The sequence below is a fragment of the Stigmatopora argus genome, chromosome 2 (genome assembly GCF_051989625.1).
Source record: "Stigmatopora argus isolate UIUO_Sarg chromosome 2, RoL_Sarg_1.0, whole genome shotgun sequence".
Lineage (NCBI taxonomy): Eukaryota > Metazoa > Chordata > Actinopteri > Syngnathiformes > Syngnathidae > Stigmatopora > Stigmatopora argus.
The window spans coordinates 19,565,270-19,587,210 of NC_135388.1; positions in this window are offsets into that span (position 1 = coordinate 19,565,270).

A 21,941-nucleotide genomic window follows, 5' to 3' on the forward strand; every position below is an offset into this window, starting at 1 on the left:
AAAAATACATGAAAATGTGATTTTTTTGTCATTTCACCACTTTTAACGTACAAAAAGTCTTAACTCTTTTGACAATGTTATACTATGCTAATAAATCAGTCATCAATGATGTGAAGCATGCAGAAGAGTAATAAAACACAAAATTATGATTAAAGTTAGTGCGTTCGAGACTCAGCTTTCTCACCCGTGATTTCCATATTTACAGGTTAGTGGAGAGCAATCTGCACCCATGGAAAGAGCCACATATGGCTCCGGAGCCATAGGTTCCCTACTCCTGGTATAAGGAGATTGCAATAATGGATTACTACTCATAGTTTGCTCATACTGAGTGAGTTTTTGTTTGTCTTTATATGATATATTTTGACTTTATTTTTATATCAACAAGGTTAAAACTGCATACTAGTCTGACAAGTTGAAAAAAAAAGTTTATGGAAGTGAAGGGAAGATTATTATTACCCATAAAAAAAATATTTTATCCGGAAAGCATTGGCATATCACAAGCACATGAACTGCAATATTGTGTTCAAGCACCGTATTTTTCCACCCTGACTATAACTGGATCACAGTTTTCTCAGGGATCTAAATAGATTTATGACGTTGTAATGTTTTCTACTTCCATCTGAAAAGCTCCACACAAGATGCTGATAACTGTTGCAACTGCGTCATCAGACAGCTCCTGTTTCTTGATTGTCTCAATTACATTTGCTCCTGCTAGGGACAGCGATTGGTGAAACTATCGGACGAGAAATGGGACTTGGAGGGTTGGCTTCCAAGCATCATTGCCAGCGAGCACAAACCAGCCATCATTAGTTAAGGCCTGGCAATTTACAGCATAAACATGACATTGAACCTGACCATCTCTTGTGTGCCTTTGCTATATTGGAGTTTTCACAATGCTCATTTGTGAGGGAACTACAAATCGTGATTCTAATAGGACTCTTCACGTGTATATATATATATATATATATATATATATATATATATATATATATATATATATAGTGATATACAAAGTATATAATTGAAACTGAGTGTGGGGAAAGGGGGACTGTCTTCTGTACTTATTTTTCCAAGTTGCTGTCAAGTTAAGGCTTCAATGCCGACACCTGTAATATAATTAATTAGTGCAATTTATATATGATGTCAGTTGAGAGCCTTAAATTTTATGATAGAGCAACAAAGCAGCTTGATGCAGTGTAATATAAAAGGTTCCGGATTCATTTGTCTAGGCGAAGATATACTATGAAGAGTGAGCGTTTATAGTTAAAAAAGGTAAAAAGGATTCCCATTAATCTGTTTATTCATAATTTCACTCATTGGATTTAGAGATTTAATGGGAATAGCTGATCTTGACATGTCTGGACATTGTTGATTCAAGTGTTGTCAATGCCTACATGTCCAAGGGAACACTTAAAACTAACTTTTACATTTAACGTCACAATGAGTCAAGTCCTTGGGACTGCTAGTGTTCAATTAAGACTGCCACGGAGTACTACGACTATGTTTATTATGGTAGTGAGCTGTACAGTCCACTGAGTGCATCTAACCCAGGGGTAGGAAAGCTCTGGTTCGGGATCCACTTGTGGCTCTTTTAATAGGTGCATATGGCTCCCCTGTGAGCTAAAATATGGAAACCGCTGGTGAGAGAGCCGAGTCCCAAACGCACCAATCGGGTCGGCACTGTGGTGTTGACACTACAGTAATCCCTCGAATATCGCGGCTTCACTACATCGCAGATTTTTTTTCTGGGGAATCTTTTTTTTAATTACTTTTTTTTTTAAGTTCATACAAATGTGAAAATACACGCTGAAACTCGCAGGCGGAAGCCACTCCCCTGTCCTCTGCTTGACCCTACTTCGTGTTTTTTCGTTTATCGCGGCCATGTCTGGTCTACATTAACCACAATAATCGAGGGATTACTGTACCTCCACCGCAGCTTTAATCATTTTCTTTTTTCATTATTCTTCATGCATACTCTTATTAATTATCATTGATTAGCAACCGTGTAACGATGTTGTTCTTGAAAAGTGCTGAAATAACTAAAAAAGGCACACATTTTCATTTACATTTTCTTTTAAATTTTGAGTATGGCTCTCAATGAATAACATTTGTTAATATGAATTGCTTATGGCTCTCTCTGTCAAAAAGCTTCCCAACCTATGATCTAACCCTTTATCATGGTGCTGTGTTTTTGTTTGGACCCTAAAAATATATTTGTTGATTTGTTATGACCAAAAACCAAAGACATGACAATAACTAGTACGACGATCCACACAGATTAGCTCCTGAAAAAATCTCATTTGTAGCTGTATCGGTCAATCCTGGTCAAGAAGGATCTGAGTCAAAATGCTATGCTCTATATTTACCAATCGATCTAAGATCCTACCCTCAACTCTAAGCGAACCAAAACCTGGATACCATCAGCCAAAATGAGTTCCCTGCACAGGGTGTACGGGCTCTGACTTTTAAAATAAGGGGTGAGAAGCCCGATCATGCGGAGGGACTCATAGCCTTCATTTCTAGAGAAGCCATTTGAGGTGGCTTGGGCATCTGTTTAGGATGCCTCCCGGGTGAAGTGTTTCGGGCATGTCTCACTGATAGAAACAGGACACATTGGGGGAGACTATGTCACATGGCTGGCCTGGGAATGTTCCGTATATTTATGTGGGGTATGAAAATTCAGTAAATGCTTGGGAAATGGATCGCTTTAAACTTTGAACTTGTCATTTTCAATTCAGTCGTGCAACTTATAGCAGCAGCACTTTCAGTTTCATCTTTATTTTTAGCACTGTGGCTCAATGCATAGCGTATATCAGCAATGTAGTGCGCAAGCGATGACACTTGCGCTCATTCACAAGAATCTCTTCATTGTGCATGTGTGTGTGTTTTCGTGTCGGTGTGTGCGCACACATTGAGGCGGGTCTTGTGTAAAGTTTATTAACTTTCCCTTGGCCAATGAGGTGCTTTGTGCGTTTTTTCTACTGACCAATGGAACAGATTGAGGGGTTGGAGGGGGTGTTGCTTAGCAACTGCAGGTAGAATCTCAGATCATGTTAGACCCATTGTTTTATCTCACTTCCCTAGGAGACATTACATGATATGTTTTGTGATTGGGGAGGGGGGTACATCTGTCAAATGCGTCACTAAGTTAACTCTATTTTTGTATTGGGAGACAAATCTGAGACTTTAACTGTATGTTTGCCTCGAGTTTTTTACTACATGTTTGTCACCTATCGCTGAAAAAGTCCCTTCACCTGATGAAAACATTATTTAAATGAGTCTTTTAAAATGTTAGCACTAAATATTGATTATGATGACTAAATAGATTACTAGCTCCTTAGTCAGTGATTTAAATGTACACGTTCAATGTGACATAACAATATAATATTTACTGCTTGTATGTTATCTAGTATATATATATATATATATATATATATATATATATATATATATGTTGTGTGCGTGTGTAAATAAAGCTCGGTCCATGATTAAGACGTCTATGCCTGCTCCTTACTCTCACAAGTCAATATGTTCTACTGGTGAACTTTTAATTAAAAGACCTGATATGGCCAAAGAATAAGTAGTTCTGCATTTTGTCTAGGTTTTTTTTTTGGCACAATCAGGAAAAGAAAAACTTTGCAAAGCATTTCAGCTTCTTGTACAGATGAATGTCGCAATCCTCAAGTCAAATACTGAAGTGTTTTTGCCCTTTTTGCCTTGTGCTGCTGTATGCAAAATGGAGGTTATGGAAATTCCTGGGATGCACATGAGATTTGGCATGTAAAGCAGAGCCATAAGGATTGTTGTTGGCACCATATTTACTATTGACCTCAACAGCAAAAAGAAAAGAAATTTAAAATAAAACTGACCTTAATGCTTTATTAAACTGGAACTGCAGGATACTACAACTCATGTTGGTATTCTATTTTTCTTTGCTGGGATCATAAGGTAAGAGACAATCCCAAACAGTTTTTTAAAGGCTTCCATTTGCTGATTCATCATGCCCCCATCTGTGGAAGCCTTTATTGTGATAACCTGTACACATTCAATGCAGTGGATAGTCTGAAAAAAATCTGTTAATTATAGTAATAGTTGTTTTACAAGTGTAAAGAAATTTTACTGCTATATAGTAATGAGGATGAAGCATGTCACATTGGAGATGTGGTGTTTTAATGGGTTAATCTTGAGATATGGATATTGAATCTATGAGATGTGGTTAAACTAATCACCGATGGATTTAAGTAGATATATAAATGCTTGTAAAAGTAGAAGTATTTTTTTAACCTGGCAATAAATGATAAATCTAGAAGTCACCCTAAAAGTCAGATAAATCATTTGATTGACACGGTCAACACTTAATGGCATCTGTTATAAGCGTTCATGTTCATTGCAGGTGTCATGTTATGATTGACTTATATACAGTGCTTGTATTGAAAGAGTGGAAGTGAGGGGTTAGTCACTGGCAAGCAAGTTAGCATTGATAGTTTTTTTTTTTTTATGCTGTCGAAACAATGTATTTTCATAATTTTGCTAAGCTTGTGAACTGACTAATCAAGGAAAAACAAACTACTCGTTCAAAATGAACTGCGATCCCCCGGCCCATCAATTAATGAGCTCTAAGTCAAATATTAAAAATCCAGCCCAGAGTATCAATGCGCCCTGCATGCCTAGAATTTCATTCTCATCACTCTACACATAACAGAAGAGTAGAATTTTGTCCCAGTGACCTCCCAAAGAAGAACAAAACAATTTCCGATTTACAACACGATTTTGAGACCTCCCCCCAGGCGGTCTAAATATGGTTGAGTAGGGGCATGTTTAATGCTGTGTTACATCACCTTCCTTTTAACACCACTCCATAAAGTGTTTATGAACTGCACACAGTACATAATGAAGCTTTCTAGGTGAAAATCTTCCCCATTGTTGCTTGATGTACAATTTAAAATTCTCAATATTCTGCGGGTTTGGAATTATTGGCAGGTCAGTCTATTACTTGCACTCTCCTAGTATGAAGCCTTACTTTGTTAATGTGCGAAATGCATCATACAGTTGCAATAGAAATCTGGCAAAGCATCACCAAGGACTCCGGGCTCTCATTGATTGTTACGATCGCGCCGAGACATCGTGGCGCGATCGGAGGGATTTGGACCCAGTAGCGGGGAAGCAGGAGGGGACGAGGCGAATTGTGCTCATGATAATAACTTTAATAACTCAGGAAGCATTACAAGATAACAAGGACTTGTACATCCAAAACGAAACAAAACCGGAGCATGGAGAACAGTACCTTTGCAGTGATGTATGCAGTATCACGCAGTACGATCCGACAATGAATGCCAATTCAGTCGTGTTTTAATACACACATCCGGAAGTAATCATGAATCACTCGCAGCTGCTCGAACCTAACGGCAAGCCAGGAGGGACAAACGAGCTGCTCCTGACATTGATGGCAAAGGATTTGCAGCAAATGATTCAAAAGTGGCTGTCAGATATGGGTGACTTGGAAGTTTGTCATTTTACTTTTGCTCTTTAAAAAGAGGAAAGCATATTAAATATTTCATTTCACCATTCACCCGATTTGGATGGAAATACTCTCAAATTACTGCGATTGGTCTGCAACCAGGTCAGGAAGCACCCTGCCATAGAGATGAGATCTTTAGCCCGGGCCCGAAACTCAACCCGAATTCAATGATTACTTCGGGTTCGGGTCGGTCTTCTCTCTCGCTACAAAAAAAAGTATACTAAAATAATGTGTGGTCTCTCTCGCTGACTTTTTTTTAAACTTGATAAATGTTCATCAAAATGTATACAAAAACGATGTTTGGATACTAAACTGAGGAATACTTGTTATAAAATAAATAATTTGGAATTTTGGATAAAACAGAGAAGGCGCTGAATGTGATTGCAATTGGAGGCAGAGCCATAGCATGCTCTGCGCACGTCACGGGAACGCCGCAAGAAGTTATCGATTAAATAAACACGTACCGGTACCGGTAAGTGTGAATTTTGGAAAAGCTTCAAATTGATTGTTGAATATGCTACAGAAACTTGTGTTGGCGCTTTGCTCTCATGAGAGCAAAAAGACTGGCACCTCGACGCTGAGCAGGCTTTTAAACAGCTGAAATCGTCAAAACATCTATATTATCATATAAAAGATTTAAATGTTCATACAATCTTCTTTAACTTAGATTTCGTTACAAAAGACAGGCTTTGATCTGTTATCATAAATCACCACTCCTCCTCCCGACTCAGATCGGGAGACTCGAGTCCTCACAAATAAGATATGAATGTTTGGGTTTGCTTCGGGCTCGGGCCTGCAAATCAAGTTAATTTGGTGGGTTCTGGTCGGGTCTGGTTTTTACACCGTCGGGCTGGAATTTTTAGGCCCGATCTTAGCTCTACCCTGCCCATGGTAACTTGGTTCTTCAGCACCCCCCGTGACCACTGTGAGGATAAGCGAGACAGAAATGGAATGACTGAATATATAGAGCCAAAAAGAGCAATGTCAGTGCCCTAATATTTATGGACCTGACTAAATAAATAATATTTATATAGTTCTTTCTGTACATTTTTTTTCTATTGGAGGGACCAGTGGTCCCTATGATATATATATATATATATATATAAACAAATAATTGATTAAATTAGAAAAGAAAAAGAAAAAAGTTGTTAGTACTCAACTACTATAAATATCTGAAAATCTACTTGCAATAACACAAAATATTTTTTCTGCCCAAACTCTGTACATTTATTCATGTTCTTATGCAAATGAGATGGGCAGTACTTGGGCTCTTAGTTATGCTTAAAACTTTTTTACCTTCCATCACTTTTTGGAACAATCAATCCTCTTGATGCTCACTAGGTTCAGCTTCTCCTGAGATATGTGAATAACAGTATAATATGAACGTTGAAGTTAATGGCACACTTAGAGATGAATTTTCCCAGAACTTAGCGTCTTCCTTACTCGACTCCAAATCTGCCATACGAAATAAAAACAATTTGACCTTCCTCCTGTAAGTGACTGTTTCAATGCCCTCTGCATTTTTTCTCGACAGATTTTAAGGTGATAATCTTCATGTTAAGGATTTTGTCACGCAAACACCAGATACCAATTATCAACACTCTGTAGACTGTTATCAGAACCTTGTGACGTATTTGGGGGGCTAGTGGGAGGGTGCTTTGGGGGATTTACATTTTCCTTTAGCAGGTAGTGTCCTGTTGTGAAACAATGTGACAGAAAATCAGTAGTACTGTGATTGCTCAGCAGTGTATCTGTCCCCTCTGCATTCTCCTCATGCTGCATATCCAAAGCCCACCTCTGATGTCCTGTATGTTAGCCTGTGGATGACTCATCCTCGGTACTAGAATGAGCTGTAGGGCGCAGGTAGTGTTGCAAATAAACATTTCACAAATTGCAGAGTCAACTGAAATACTCTGGTGACTTCCATTCTGAACCCACACACTGCAAATGGCAATTGACACACCGGAACTGCTTTCGTCAACTGAAATCAAAAAGAAATGATCCCTATGTTTCTGTGTTCCCTCTATGTCGCACACCAATATCAGTGACACGCACAACGCTGAGGCAATTGTATTTTCTTTATTGAAACAGCTAATTTGTCATCATTGCAGCAATTGCTATGGAGACGGGGTGAGTCCCAAACCTAGCAGTAATAAAGGCATCGGTATTGTGCGTCGTTGTATGCTCATTACCCTTTACTGCGACTTCTAAGAAGGGTTGTGCCCTGACTCCGCCTTTTCTGTGCAGTCACGGAGGAAGCGCACATTTAAGTTAGTTGCAGGGCATCATTTTGTATTTGTTCTTCATAGATTGCCCTGGCAAATATGTCCCCGCATGAGATAAGATTTATTTTTTGACATTCTGAATTTTGTCAATATCCCATTCCAAAGGCAAATTTAAAGTCATGGAATTGCAGTTGTTCTTCTGTACTGGACTCCGTTTTTTCCTTCAGTCCTTTAAGATTGCATAATCAGTTGGATGCATTTCCATAAAATTCTCAACAATCAACGGGAACAATAATATGGTGATAATAGCCATCCCTTTATTGTCCACAGGAGACGTCGAGGCGAGGTAGGAGGGATTAGGACCCAATCGCGGGGAAGCAGGTGAGGACAAGGCAAATTGTGCTCAAAACCAAAACTTTAATAACTTAGGAAGGACCTTACAAAATAACAAAGACTTATGAAACGAAACATGAAACGAAACCGGATTAGGGAAAACATGTGGAATCGAGGAGCAAGGTAGCGTGGCAGCATGGTAAGGGAATTTACGCAGACGATCCGACAATGACACTAAACTCAGTGGTGTTTAAATACACAACTCAGAGACTAATTACGAATCACGCGCAGCTGCGTGAACACAACGGCAGGGCAGGAGGGACAAACGAGAGTGAGAAAAACAGCAGCAGGCTGCTCCTGACATTTATTTCTTTACCGTGATGCATGTGGAGAGACTGTGATGTTTTCCCTTCTGAAAATGTTTACATATATACCTAACATCCATGACAATACATTATTTTTTGCATTAGGTGCAGTGGCTTGACTTGATCTTTTCCTTTCAAAATCACACGCTACACGAAAACTACAGGCTTCTCTTTTGACCTCGGTATCTTTTGTGTGGATGCAGCAATGTTGAAATGCTTAGCAACGTCAATTCCCTAAAAACGTACTGGAACCAAAATCAATCAATGTGAAGCAAATAAAAAAATCCCAACTTATACAGAAATCAAATCAAGATTTTAGATATTTTTCCTTTAAACATTGCCCTCGTAATATCCCACATTGTATTTAAAAAATGTAAACCCAATATCAGCGCTCAAACATACAATGATGTGTTAGGCCTATAGAAAAATAATATTTTGTCATTTGCAGGATATTTAAAAACTCTAAACTGTGCTCCAAAAATATCTTTATAAGTAGACAGACTCTTTATGTATTAAGTATATCTCATCTCATCTCATTTTCTGAACCGCTTTATCCTCATTAGGGTTGCAGGGGGGTGCTGGAGCCAATCCCAGCTGACTTCGGGCCACAGGTGGGGGACAACCCGAATCGGTGTTCAGCCAATAGCAGGGCACGAGGAGACGTACAACCATGCACACTCACACCCTTACCTAGAGACAATTTAGAGTGTCCAATCAGCCTACCATGCATGTTTTTGGAATGTGGGGGGGAAACCGGAGTACCCGGAGGAAACCCACACAGGCCCAGAGAGAACATGCAAACTCCACACAGGTGGACCGACCTGGACTTGAACGCAGGACCCAAGAGCTGTGAGGCCGACGCGCTAACCACTTCCATTGGAACAACCAGCTATTTATTCATCCATTAAGTAAAAATCTCTCATCTATAAGAATGAATAAAGGCTATAGAACACAGCCCATGTTAAAATCAAGTGACGTCCAGTTTGCAGGTGTTTTAACTCAGTCTGATGAAACCTCTCAGGAATGCGTGGGTGTCAGCAGTCTTTCGTTGATTCACATCTGCGGCATTTTCCTGTTTGTTGCATCAACTGCTTTCCTTTCAAAGCCCTTCAACCAAGGCTAGATTTTTTTAATTGACAGTTTTGAGCATGACCAATGGCCATTAAATAAAATAGAACAAATATTCATGCATTTGTCGATTCAGTTGTTGTTTTTTTATTTGAAAAGTTTCCACTACACAAGAGTGTAAATGACACATGGTAGGTTCACTGAAGAATTTTCTTAAATAAATGTTCCAACCCCCTTCTGAACAAAATGAATCCTGTAAATATTATAACTAGTGTGAGAAAGAATCAAGATATATCCGGGCTACGAATTAGCAACCAAATCGCTTGATTTAGTCATTTATAAGAACAGGGACGATGCTATTTTTCCAATTACAATCTATTGTACCATAAAATAAATAGGAATCTGTCAGAAATATTCTGTCATAATTGTATTTTTTTTTTACTTTTGTCAAATAAACACAAGGTTTCTCTTTTCCCTCTTTTGTTTGTTTTTTTCTTGCTTTATTGGGTGTTCAACATGTCGTAATTGTCTTTCAATTGTGGAAGCCCTTTAAGACATTGTTTCAATGAGAGTGACTTGACTTTTTTTGTTGACGCAAATAAAACAAAAATAGCCTTATTTCCTGTATTTCTTGTTCCGAAAATGGGGGGGAAATGGCTGCAAGATACATAAAGCAGTGTGGCTCAAAAGTCACATGTTTTGACAAAGAGATTACAATTGACATGAAGAAATTGGTATCTTCATATAGTCAAAATCCAAAGTTTGTACCGGCTTTAAAAAGGTTTATTTTGCCTGCAAATTGGGCGGTTTGGAATGTGGCTCGATGGAATATCGCTCTGTTCTGAAGCAGTAACCGGTGGTAATCTTCAATGTAGCCAAACATATTCGTAGATTCGTTTTTACATCGCAGAACTTGACATCCGCTATGTCCTTCTTCAGATCTCACCCTCTTTCGGAAACATGTGGCAACAGACAAACAGAATCTTGGCAAATGCTCAGAAATACCTCTGTGATACTTCCTGCTAATGTAGGTGTCTGCGGGACATCATCTGGCGTGGTGCCGATCACTAACACAAAAACCTGCACACACAAATAAAAAATCTCAAAGCAACATTTTAGCCTTTTAACCTTGATTAACTGGAAGATCATGAAAGTCCTATTCACTCAACTTCCCACTGTCGTGTACACCGGCGCTAGTGGTGTGACTACATTTTAAGTTGGAACATGTAGGCTGGTTCACTGCAGATCGCTTTTCTTCCACCCACCTTAATCTTCATTTTAAAAATGCAAACATATGCTCCTAAGTTGAGGAAGAGAAAAAATATCCAACTGTAACAAAGTATGAGCCATCGGGCCCACCCGCCTCGTCTTCCCCCACTTTAGAGTGGCGCTCCCACGGAGGCATGTGGATGGTGTAACAGGCATGCTCCTGCTGAGCACTGGCCCTAATAAATTAAATGGCAGTAAATTAGACCTGCTACTGAACAATATTTTCACACACTAGTAACAACCTATTTGTAGACAGACTTGAGCTCTCATTAGCACAAAGCTTTATGTTCATATTATTATCGCAACCAGGAAGAAACTTGACATGGTTTCATCATGGCAGGGGGTGTTGCAGCCAAAGGCGGGGGACACCCTGAATCGGTGGTCAGCCGATCGCAAGGTACGGGGAGACTGTCAGAAGCGGCTCGTTTGTCCCTCCTGGCTTGCCGTTAGGTTAGAGCAGCTGCAAGTGATCCTTGATTACTTCCTGATGTGTGTATTTAAGCACCACGGAAGTGGTTAGTCATTGTCGGATCGTCCTGCGTGACACTGCATACATCGCCGCAAAGGTACAGTTCTCCCTGCTCCGGTTTTGTTTCGTTTTGGGACGTACAAGTCCTTGTTATTTTGTAAAGCTTTTGAGTCATTAAAGTTACTGCCATGAGCTCAGTTCGTCTCGCCTCCTCCTGCTTCCCCACTACTGGGTCCAAATCCCTCCGATCGCGCCACGACGTCTAGGCGCGATCGTAACAGAGACAGACAACCATTCAATCTCGCACTCATAGCTAGGGGCAATTTAGAGTGTCCAATCAGCCTACCATGCATGTTTTTGGAAGGTGGGAGGAAACCGGAGTACCCGGAGTAAACCCGTGCAGACCCAGGGAGAACAAGTAAACTCCACACTACCTGGATTTGAACCCAGGACCCCAGAACTGTGAGGCCAACACACTAACCACTGAGTTGCTGGGCCGCTGATATTGGACTAAAATACAGCAATTCTGTATGAAGTATTTGTTAAAAGTAAAGAAAATAATTTATTAAACCAATAAAATGATTGGCTGACCACCAAGTCAGGGTGCCCCTTGTCAGTTCCCCATGTGAGGATAAGCGGTACGGAAAAATAATGATTGACTAAAATTAGTACGGCCATATTCCTTTGCAACATCAGTAAGCTGCATGCCACATTCATATGTTTTTATCATCTCCTTATACTTTTTAAAAATTAAATTAATTAAAATATTAAACGGACTGATGAGCTGTGTGTCTTTCGGTGTAAATTCCCCATCATTATTATATAACTACAACAACTTATGGCATAATAGCATGTGTAAGCCTGCAATTTATAGTCCAGTGTGGGTTATACATAATAAAATAGTTTTCATTTAAAATTTGTTGGGTGTCATATAATCAGTAGAGTCAGGTGCACGTTATTATGTGGGTGGCCCGGCAACTGAGTGGTTAGCGCGTTGGCCTCACAGTGGGGGGCCTTGGTTCAAATCCAGGTCGGTTCACCTGTGTGGAGTTTGAATGTTCTCCCCGGGCCTGCGTGGGTTTTTTTCCGGGTTCTCCGGTTTCCTCCCACATTCCAAAAACATGCATGATAGGCTGATTGGACACCCAAAATTGCCCCTAGGTATGGGTGGAAGATTTGAGCTATAGATATTCAGAAACTGAAGCTGTATTTAGCATGGCCAATATTTTCCACGATTGGTGTTTACCTGTTTTGTGGCGATTTATTACACTCGTGTGTAAAAGATGCAGGTGACACTTGTTGAAAGCGTGTATAACACGCTTACATCTTACAGCCAGAGGCGAGAATGAATCATGTTGAATCTGTCTGACCCCCCCATTCTACAGCGCGCTTAGCTTAAAAAGTTCCAACGAACTTGAAACTCATTTGGGGGCATCAAGCCTAAGGGCAGAGTTATCTGCTTGCATCAAGTTTACCTTGTTTAAAAAATGAAATAATAGCACAGTGTAACGGGAGTCCTTGATGGTGAGTAAAAGGGCCTCAAAGGATTTTGAGCCGGTGATATTCTCTGTTCTGGTCAGACAAAAGCAGGTCGTCTGAATGGTGTGTCTTCTTTGCAGTGTTTTACATCCCAAGGCTTTGTGTGCATGAATTTAGCTGCTCGCTGACACAAAAGAAGCAGTTGGTCACCCCTGACAAGTGTGCTTTTATTTGCACTAGCCCTTTGATGTATACAGAAACTTTGACTGGGATATCCCTTGCACGAGAAATCCCACTCCTTTGTATTCGCCTGAAGAATTCTTCTCCCCATTCATTGAAAAACCTTTATTCTCTTTATTTCGATCCGTCAACCTTCTGTCTGTGGGACAACTGTAGCTGTCAATCAATCGTATTTTGCCTTTTTTTTAAATATAGTGCTACCTCCAATTACGAAATTAATTGTTTCCAACTAACTCTTGTTTCTGAACTTGGATTCTTTTGTAAATAGAGCAGTATTTTATATGTAAATTCACTTATTCGTTCCACGGTCCTCAAAAAACTACCATCTGAACCCTTTAAAAATGATCAAGGTGTCCCAATTTAGTATGAGAAACACACAAAATGAGAGACAATGATCAGAAAAGTATTAATTATTAAATTAAAATAAATAACAAGCATGCAAAATCATATTCTATTTGTGCAGGTACATAACTATAAGGAGGAAGCTAACAATAGGCAACATCCAAAGCACACGAACACATCTAAACAACTTCAAATTATGACATAGCATTAAATTGCTGCTTTTTCAGAAATAATACACTCTGTCACTGTAAATCCTAATATTTCTTCCTTTCTTTATCCAAATGAGCAGGTCTCTCCATCTCGTTGTTCAGTGATCAGTGACAACCTCTTTTTGAAATCACAGTGTAGCCCTGCTAAGGAGTTGTCGCTTTTAATGCTTCCTTCTGATTCAATATCGCAGCGATGGTAGGTGGGTTACGACCATATTGGCTTGCAATATCAGTCATGGATGGATAACAGTAATTTTAAATGGGGAACAAATCCACTTTAACTAAAAAATAAAATAAAAACAGATATAGAGTTGTTGTTGGGACACAGCCAATGGGAGACCAGCGGAGTGTAGGGAGATTGTCAAGCATCACCGCAATAATTTCAAAATAAAATAATGGATACAGGACATGTATTGACGTTTTGGGGGCTTTTGTAACTTGGATCTTCTTTTCGTATATAGTATTCATAAGTAGAGGTACTACTGTAGTTATTTTTTCTATCTTTAATTATAAAATGCCATCATATACTACATTTACAACATTCATTCAATGATCTTCTGAGCTGCTTTATCCTCACAAAAGTTGCGGGAGTGCTGGAGTCTATCCCTGTTAATAACCGGTAGGAGGGGCTCCTAGATTCAAAGAATCATTTTTGCTCACAGTTACCTCACAGTATTAAAATATTACTAAATACAATTATTTGTCACCTCACCAAATGTTTCTCCTGTGCACTGTATTATAGGCTAACACATCATACATGCAAACTGTAAAGGTTTTTGACTGAGTTTTTGCACATTTTGAAGAGCCTACCCTTTAAAATTGACATGCAAAATTTCAAGTCACTTCCAAAGAGCCAAAAGTGGCGTTGACCATGCAACAACATGCAAACAACTTTATTCAAATTTCCCAATCTGAATACACCAACAGGTTTTAGGGGGAGGGACTAAATGAACAAAAAAAAAATACTCTCAGAGCCCAAATGGATGAATACATCTATTCGCATGCAGCATTAAAATGTCACCAACTAGAGGTGAGTTATAGTTTTAGGGGTTTCAGATTCATCTTTGTGACCGTCGTCGTCACCTGCAAAATCAGACCGAGCAAAGACAATCTTCGGATCTCGTTTGGTTTGGCAGCTTTTCATTTTGGTGACAGGTTGAGATTACTCATCAGAGCTGGGCAGCCATAAAGCTACTGGCAGACAAGTGACATGTTCCACTCAAGCAGATGCAGGTTAGACTGAGGTCAAACCAGTCTCCACTTGAAGAAAAAAACTCAAAAAAACCCTATGATCATTTGGAGTGTCTGTTACGTATATTTCATGAAAACTGAGGTTATGTTTTAAAATCCCTTTGTATACATATCGCAAATGGAATGGCCGCTTATTTCAAACTGATAAGAAAGTTCTGAATTAAATAGATTGGATTTTGGAAAATACAGTTTTAATCCCGTTTCTCTGCTGGCCAGGAAACAGGAGTCAATTACCGCAAGTGATGTAAGCAATGGCAGCCAATCTGTGCGCTGCGCCCTCATCCGTTTAGTTTCATTGGGTAAATACGCATACCTGTCAACCTCTGCCGATAACTGCCCTTATAAATGATTATGATTCCCCTTACAAACCCCCAAAAAACCTTACAAACACCGTACAAGTCGTACGGTGTTTGTAAGGTTTTTTTGGGGTTTGTAAGGGGAATCATAATCATTTATAAGGGCAGTTATCGGCAGAGGTTGACAGGTATGAATACGTGTTGTGTAGGAAATTTCTCAAACACAATGTGGTTAAGGCCCAATATTTTTTCCGATCAAGCAGTGAGCTGAATTGATTGAGCACATACGACAAGTGGACCAGCCACTAAATATTCTTTTGTTTTAGAAGAAAAAAAATTCTTAAGTCTGCTTTCCCCCCGTAACAAATGACGTGTTGCCAATGAAGAGTTATTAACAATGACATTGGACCCGAAACAACAAGGCTTTAGATGAGGGGTCTCCAACTCCGGTCCTCAAGGGCCCTTTTCCAGTCTGTTTTCCACCAACATACGTGAATCAAATAATCAGGATCGTGATCAAGCTCCTGGGGAGCTTGTTGATTATTGGGTTATTTGATTCAGGTGTGGTAGAGGAGGGAGATATGGCAAACACACTGGATAGGGACCCTCGAGGACCGGAGTTGGAGACCCCTGCTTCAGATGTTAAAGGCAGTCATGGTTGTTGGCCTCGGTGTCACCAAAAGTGCAACAGTAAAAATCCTGAATTGAATATTTTCAGATGATAAATTAGTTTCATCTCATCTCATTTTCCTTATCCTCATTAGGCTCGCAGGGGGTGCTGGAGCCAATCCCAGCTGTCTCCGGGCCAGAGGCGGGGGACACTCTGAATCGATGGACAGCCAATCACAGGGCACAAGGAGACAAACAACCATTCACGCTCACACTCATACGTACCTAGGGGCAATTTAGAGTGTCCAATCAGCCTACCATGCATGTCTTTGGAATATGGGAGGAAACCGGAGTACCCAGAGAAAACCCACGCTGGCCCGGGGAGAACATGCAAACTCCACACAGGTGGACCGACCTGGACTTGAATACAGGACCCCAGAGCTTTGAGGCCGACGAGCTAATGACTCGCGCTACCGGCCCGCCCATGATAAGTTATTCGTTTTTTTTAAATGCTTGAAATGTTTAGATAGGATTTACCATTCAGTAGTTGCGCAAAGATCTGAGCCCATGTTGGGCACTCTCTTTATAATTTTTATTGTACAATTTCAATAGTAGGCTCCAGCACCCCCTGTGACCCTAATGAGGATAAAGCAGTTCAGAAAATGAGATGAGATGAGAATTTCAATAGTTGTGGATTTGTGTGAATCTTCATCATTTATTTTTACTTACTCTTTGAAAAGATTATTTCATTTTGTAAGTTTCTAACTATAAAGATTATCTTTCTTTTGCCAATTGACGATTCCTCTGTAATACATGCTCAACACAGCAATGTTGCCGAGAAAAAATGTGGAAATACTTGGATGTTGAATTTCAAAATAATAGCCTAACACAATCTCCATAGACAACTGCCATAGCCATGATTTTAAGGTTGATATGAAAGCCCTTGTGCCCTATTCCACCTCGATATGATAATCACCTCAGGATGTCGGCCAGGAAGTTTCATTCAAATGTCATCTGGCAGTCACGGTGTCTGATTTTGAAGTGTTATCAAGAGAATCATTAAGGTACCGTTCCACCTCCCTTAGACAGCAGTAGACGCTGGCTTTACTGCAGTCATTTCAGACCGATTTTAGAGATCAGTACACTTGCATGTCACACCCAAACCTCTAGATTTCATTCTGAAAAATGGAAATGCAGTTTACATACTGGGCTGGCCTTCAGCCGGCAGTCCGGAGATGGATGATAAGGCTGTAAATCCATGTAGAAGCCATTTCATTCAGTTTTATTTCAGCCCGTGGAGCCGCCGGGGCAAGCCAAACAACCATCCATCCTGACACTGTCTGTCACACTGTACACAGATCAGCCAAATTAGCACAAATGCAGCATTTGGCACCAGGTTGAAGTATGGTGGCAGCAGGGCGATCATTTACAGGCTGCATTACTTCCACACGACCTGATCTCTAAGTCACTGGCCGACCGTGATAGTTAATGTCCACCTTTTTTACAAATATATTTAAACAATCTCATCTCATCTCATTTTCTGAACCACTTTATCCTCCTTAGAGGCGCGGGGGGTGCTGGAGCCAATCCCAGCTGTCTCCGGGCCAGAGGGGGGGAGACACCCTGAGTTGGTGGCCAGCCGATCGCAGGGCGCAAGGGGACAGTCAACCATTCATACCCACACTCATACCTAGGAGCAATTTTAGAGTGTCCAATCAGCCTACCATGCATGTTTTTGGAAACCAGCGTACCCGGAGGAAACCCACGCAGGCCCGGGGAGAACATGCAAACTCCACACAGGTGGTCGTGACCAGGATTTGAACCCAGGACCCCAGAGCTGTGAGGCCGACGCACTAACCATTCGCACCACCGGGCGGCCTATTTAAACAATATGAAGCAGATTATCAACAGGCTTCCACTGTGCTATTTTGGATGCGTCGGCCGAGGGGTTAGCACGTCGGCCTTACAGTTCTGCGGACGAGGGTTGGAGCCCACGTCAGTCCTCACTCTGTGGATTTGCATGTTCTCCCTGGGCTTGGGTTTCTCCCAGTACTCTGATTTCTTCCCACATCCCAAAAACATGCAAGGTAAGGTGTGTGAACACTCTAAATTGCCCCTGGGTATGAGTGTGAGTGTGAATGGTTGTCCGTCTCCTTGTGCCTTACGATTGGCTAGCCACTGATTCGGGGTGTCCTCCGCCTGGTGCCTGTAGTTGGGTGGGATAAGCTCCAGAATCCCCCATGATCCTTATATGTGGTTCAGAAAATGAATGAATGAATATTTTGGATGCACGCCATTTGACTCAATCAAAATCTTGTATTTGTAATGTAGTCACAGCTTGACTATTTTGATTATCAGCCTATTTCTTGTTTTTCATTCTCTTTGTGTATTCTACAACCCCACGTCCAAGACCACAAGAGCAACTAAAGGTCAAATCTGGCCTGCAACATGATCTTTGGCCCACAAAAATAAATAAGTGAAGCTAATTCAGGTTTTTTACTAAATTCGAAAAATAAATTGGCAGAATTGTCATCAAATATTAATTCCCTTTTTCTTTCACCAGATTGCACTTTTTCAATCAAGTGAAATATTTGGTTGTCACGACTTTTATTGTTTTTGATTTCAATATCAGTTATATCCAGATTAGGTATAAGTGTGTGCGTGAATTGTTATGTTATATTGTGCCCTGCGATTGGCTGGCAACCAATTGAAGGTGTACCCGCTCCATCGGACTCCAGCACAAAGTTTGGTCTCTGTTGCAGTTGCAACAGAAAAAGTGGGCCAAAATAGTTTAAGAAATAAACATCAGTTTGCAATAAATGGCTCACAAGCTTCTGCAACAACCTGTTTCGTCCATATTTTTTTTTATAATTAGGATGATAGGGAATTCTAAAGTTATAGCTGTTTTATTTTTGAATTTTCAAAAATTTTATGTATTCATGGTTATTTCAATAGGTTTCAAGTAATTTTAGAGGCAATAGTCCTTATTTTCTTCATTGATGAACAGAGAGATACAAAAAGTGTTGCCCACTGTGTATATTACAGTAGATTGTGACAGTAATTATACATATAGCTGGGACTTACTAGTTGTTGTGGTGAAGGATGGAAAATTTGCTGCTTGACATAGCATTTTAGGCTCACACACAACATTTCCGTAATGATTTTGGAGACCACAACGGATCCAAAAGCAATTAGCAGACGCAAACAGGGAAGTCTGATGACTTGCGGCAATAATGTGGCGCCTCAACATTACCTTTCTGGTGAACAATTTCATATCATTCGCAGAAGTTGGAGCCGGGATTGCTTTTCATTATCATATTGTCGTCGCATGCCTGAATGCTTCACAAAAGATTGGATTAAATAGAAATGAGATCATATTTTAAAGAGAGATTGCTCCTTTGCAAGTGGGCCGAATTTCCCAAAAAGTGGTCAAATGAGCTCACGGATAAACAGCAATAATACTTGATCTTAAATCAAATTATCGGTACCACCATACCTACATTGAAGTATAATTGCACATGTTCAACTCATAAATCTCATTGTGCTGGCTGTTGACCCCAAGTTGGAGCAGCACTTTGACTTCCAAACGATATCCCGCTTACGCACTCGAAAGTTGAAAGCGTGTTTTTCTCGGCTGACCACAGAGCACAGGAACAGTAGCCAGGCCGCCGTGTGAGTGTTTAATCCATGACCTCAGGCCAAGCCAAGATGTATATGGTGGTGAAGAGCGGTGGCGAATGCTCGACTAGTGGGAAAAGGGACGAGCATGAGTCAGGAAGTGAGTCTGCAAGAAGCTCTGTGGGAGAAGAGGAAGTGTTAACAACATAACAAGTAGGAACCATTCAAGTTACCACGTCAGGAGGCAGAAAGGACGGAGAGGAGGGTGGGGGACGCTGGTGCTAGCGGCGTTGGTGGTGGGATCGCTCAAAGGTGATGGGAGATGTCAATCCTTATCATTCATTCAATCATGTGCAGAAAGGACAGTTCTTCACCCGCAGCACCATGTTTGTCCCAAGCGAGCATAAAAGTGTTACCTCACTCCCTTATTTTAATGACTTGTTGCCAGCATGTGTAGATCCTCAACATTTAGCGTGCTGTAGTAAAGAATAAGGCGTAAATAAGCAAGACTAAATGGATGAAATTGAGCAATACTCATATTAGACTACGATAAAGCCCTTGCTGCTTGTTTCACTTCTCTTTTAAAACACTACAGTCAAGCTTAATTCAGGTAGGTACGCCTCTACCTTATTGGTGACAAGAAGTTAAAAAAGGTTTTGATCTCTTTAGTAAAGGTTATTTGATTGATCATCAATAAGGTATTAGTTGTGTTCCTGGCCCAATTTTATATAGTGTGTCCAAATGTTATTTGATAATAATATATATGATTAATTTCCATGAAGGAGAAATATTTCACATGGTAAAGAATACGGGTGAGCACCTTTTCTCTATCTGGTGTGTTCCGGTGCTGGTCTTTCTGACGTAGATGCAACACCAGCATTAACATACATTTTGGATTTTAATTTTGCTTTTTTTTTGTTACATGTCTTGGGTGTAGTCTGCCTTTTTCATCAAGGTTTTGCTGGAATAGGCTCTAGAATCCCACAACCCCAACACCAAAGTCAGGCGAAAGAACCACTGCACCACACACACACACACGATTCAAATCCAGGTCGGTCCACCTGTGTGGAGTTTACATGTTCTCCCCGGGCCTGCGAGGGTTTCATCCGGGTACTCCGGTTTCCTCCCACATTCCAAAAACATGCATGGTAGGCTGATTAGACACTCTAAATTGCCCCTAAATATGGGTGTGTGTGCATGGTTGTCCGTCTCCTTGTGCCTGCGATCGGCTGGCCACCGATTCAGGGTGCCCCCCGCCTCTGAGACAGCTGGGATTGGCTCCAGCACCCCCCGTGACCCTAATGATGATAAAGCGGTTCAGAAAATGAATGAATGAAGGAATACACATTTTGTATTATTAATCCTTTCATTTTGGTGTGGTTATATTTACATTTTTACATAAATACAATGTTAATACAATCTAAATTAATAAAATTAAATGGAAGCAAAACTGAAATAGACTCCTCTTAATTACCCAAATAAATTATTACTTGCCATTGCCAGCATGAGACGTCAAGTTCATATTAACTGGGAAGCCGTCAATGCTCAGCTTTCTGTGCCATGAACGGGTTTAGACGTCCAGCCCCTTCCAGTCAAAATGGATTAGACGAGCGGTCCCCAACCTTTTTCTCACCGAGGAGCGGTAAAGCTCTTTCGATTTTCCCTCGGACTGGCTAATGTGGAGAGCGACAATTTAAGAAAAAATTGTGTGAGGGTGGGTTTGGTGCATGAACAACTTCCACAACGGCACAAAAAATAGTCCCAAACATAATAGTAATTATTTATTATTTTTATAACAACTTTTCTCATTTCAGGTAGGAGGGCGACATTTGAAAACGTTCATGTTTATTACTCTGACGGACCGGCACCAGGTGGTTCGCGGACCGGTACCGGTCCATGCACCGGTGGTTGGGGACCACTGGATTAGACATCGAATGGCAGTTAATGCACATAATATGCAGTTTACTATGCAGGGGTTTGAAAAAAAATGAGTTATATTAGGTGCATAAAAGGGTTAAATGAATAATCACAACAATACTCTAGTGTTAGTTTCTGTTCGTCATCATGCTTTTCGTGGATTCGCGTGGTCGTGGGAGAGGCAGCTATGGTGGGATCCTTTTTTGATTCACAGCTTACTTGTTTGTGACACGTGTCCAATCAGTTGTCCCTTCTATTGTCTCTTCCACACGCCTACAGGTTTTCAGCAAATCCAGCACCACCCGTGCTGTGTGATTTCCTCCGACTAGGATGCAAGCCCCCCACCCCCGAAAAAAGTCATTCAAGCACATGAAGGATCCAGAGACTTGAAAAAAAAGTTTTGTATTCTGGCATCGACTCAGGCGAACGAATCTCACCTATTACTCATGTTGCTTAGTACATTTGGGGCACGGCTTGCAAGCACATCGCCTCGCCACTGCATAACAATCAGATGGCACGGCGTTAGCACCGCAACTGATGGAATTTTACTCCAAACATATTTCGCCTTTGAACTTCTCCAAAACCCGCATTCAAAAGTCTCCTTACGGGCTTTCAACCACTCGCAGTCGAACTCTTCTACTCGGTTTCGGGGGAAAATTCCATCCTATTTGTGTGAGAGGCGACGTAAGTATGAGCGAGCAACAAGTTATTCGGAAAGCGAAGCAATAAAATG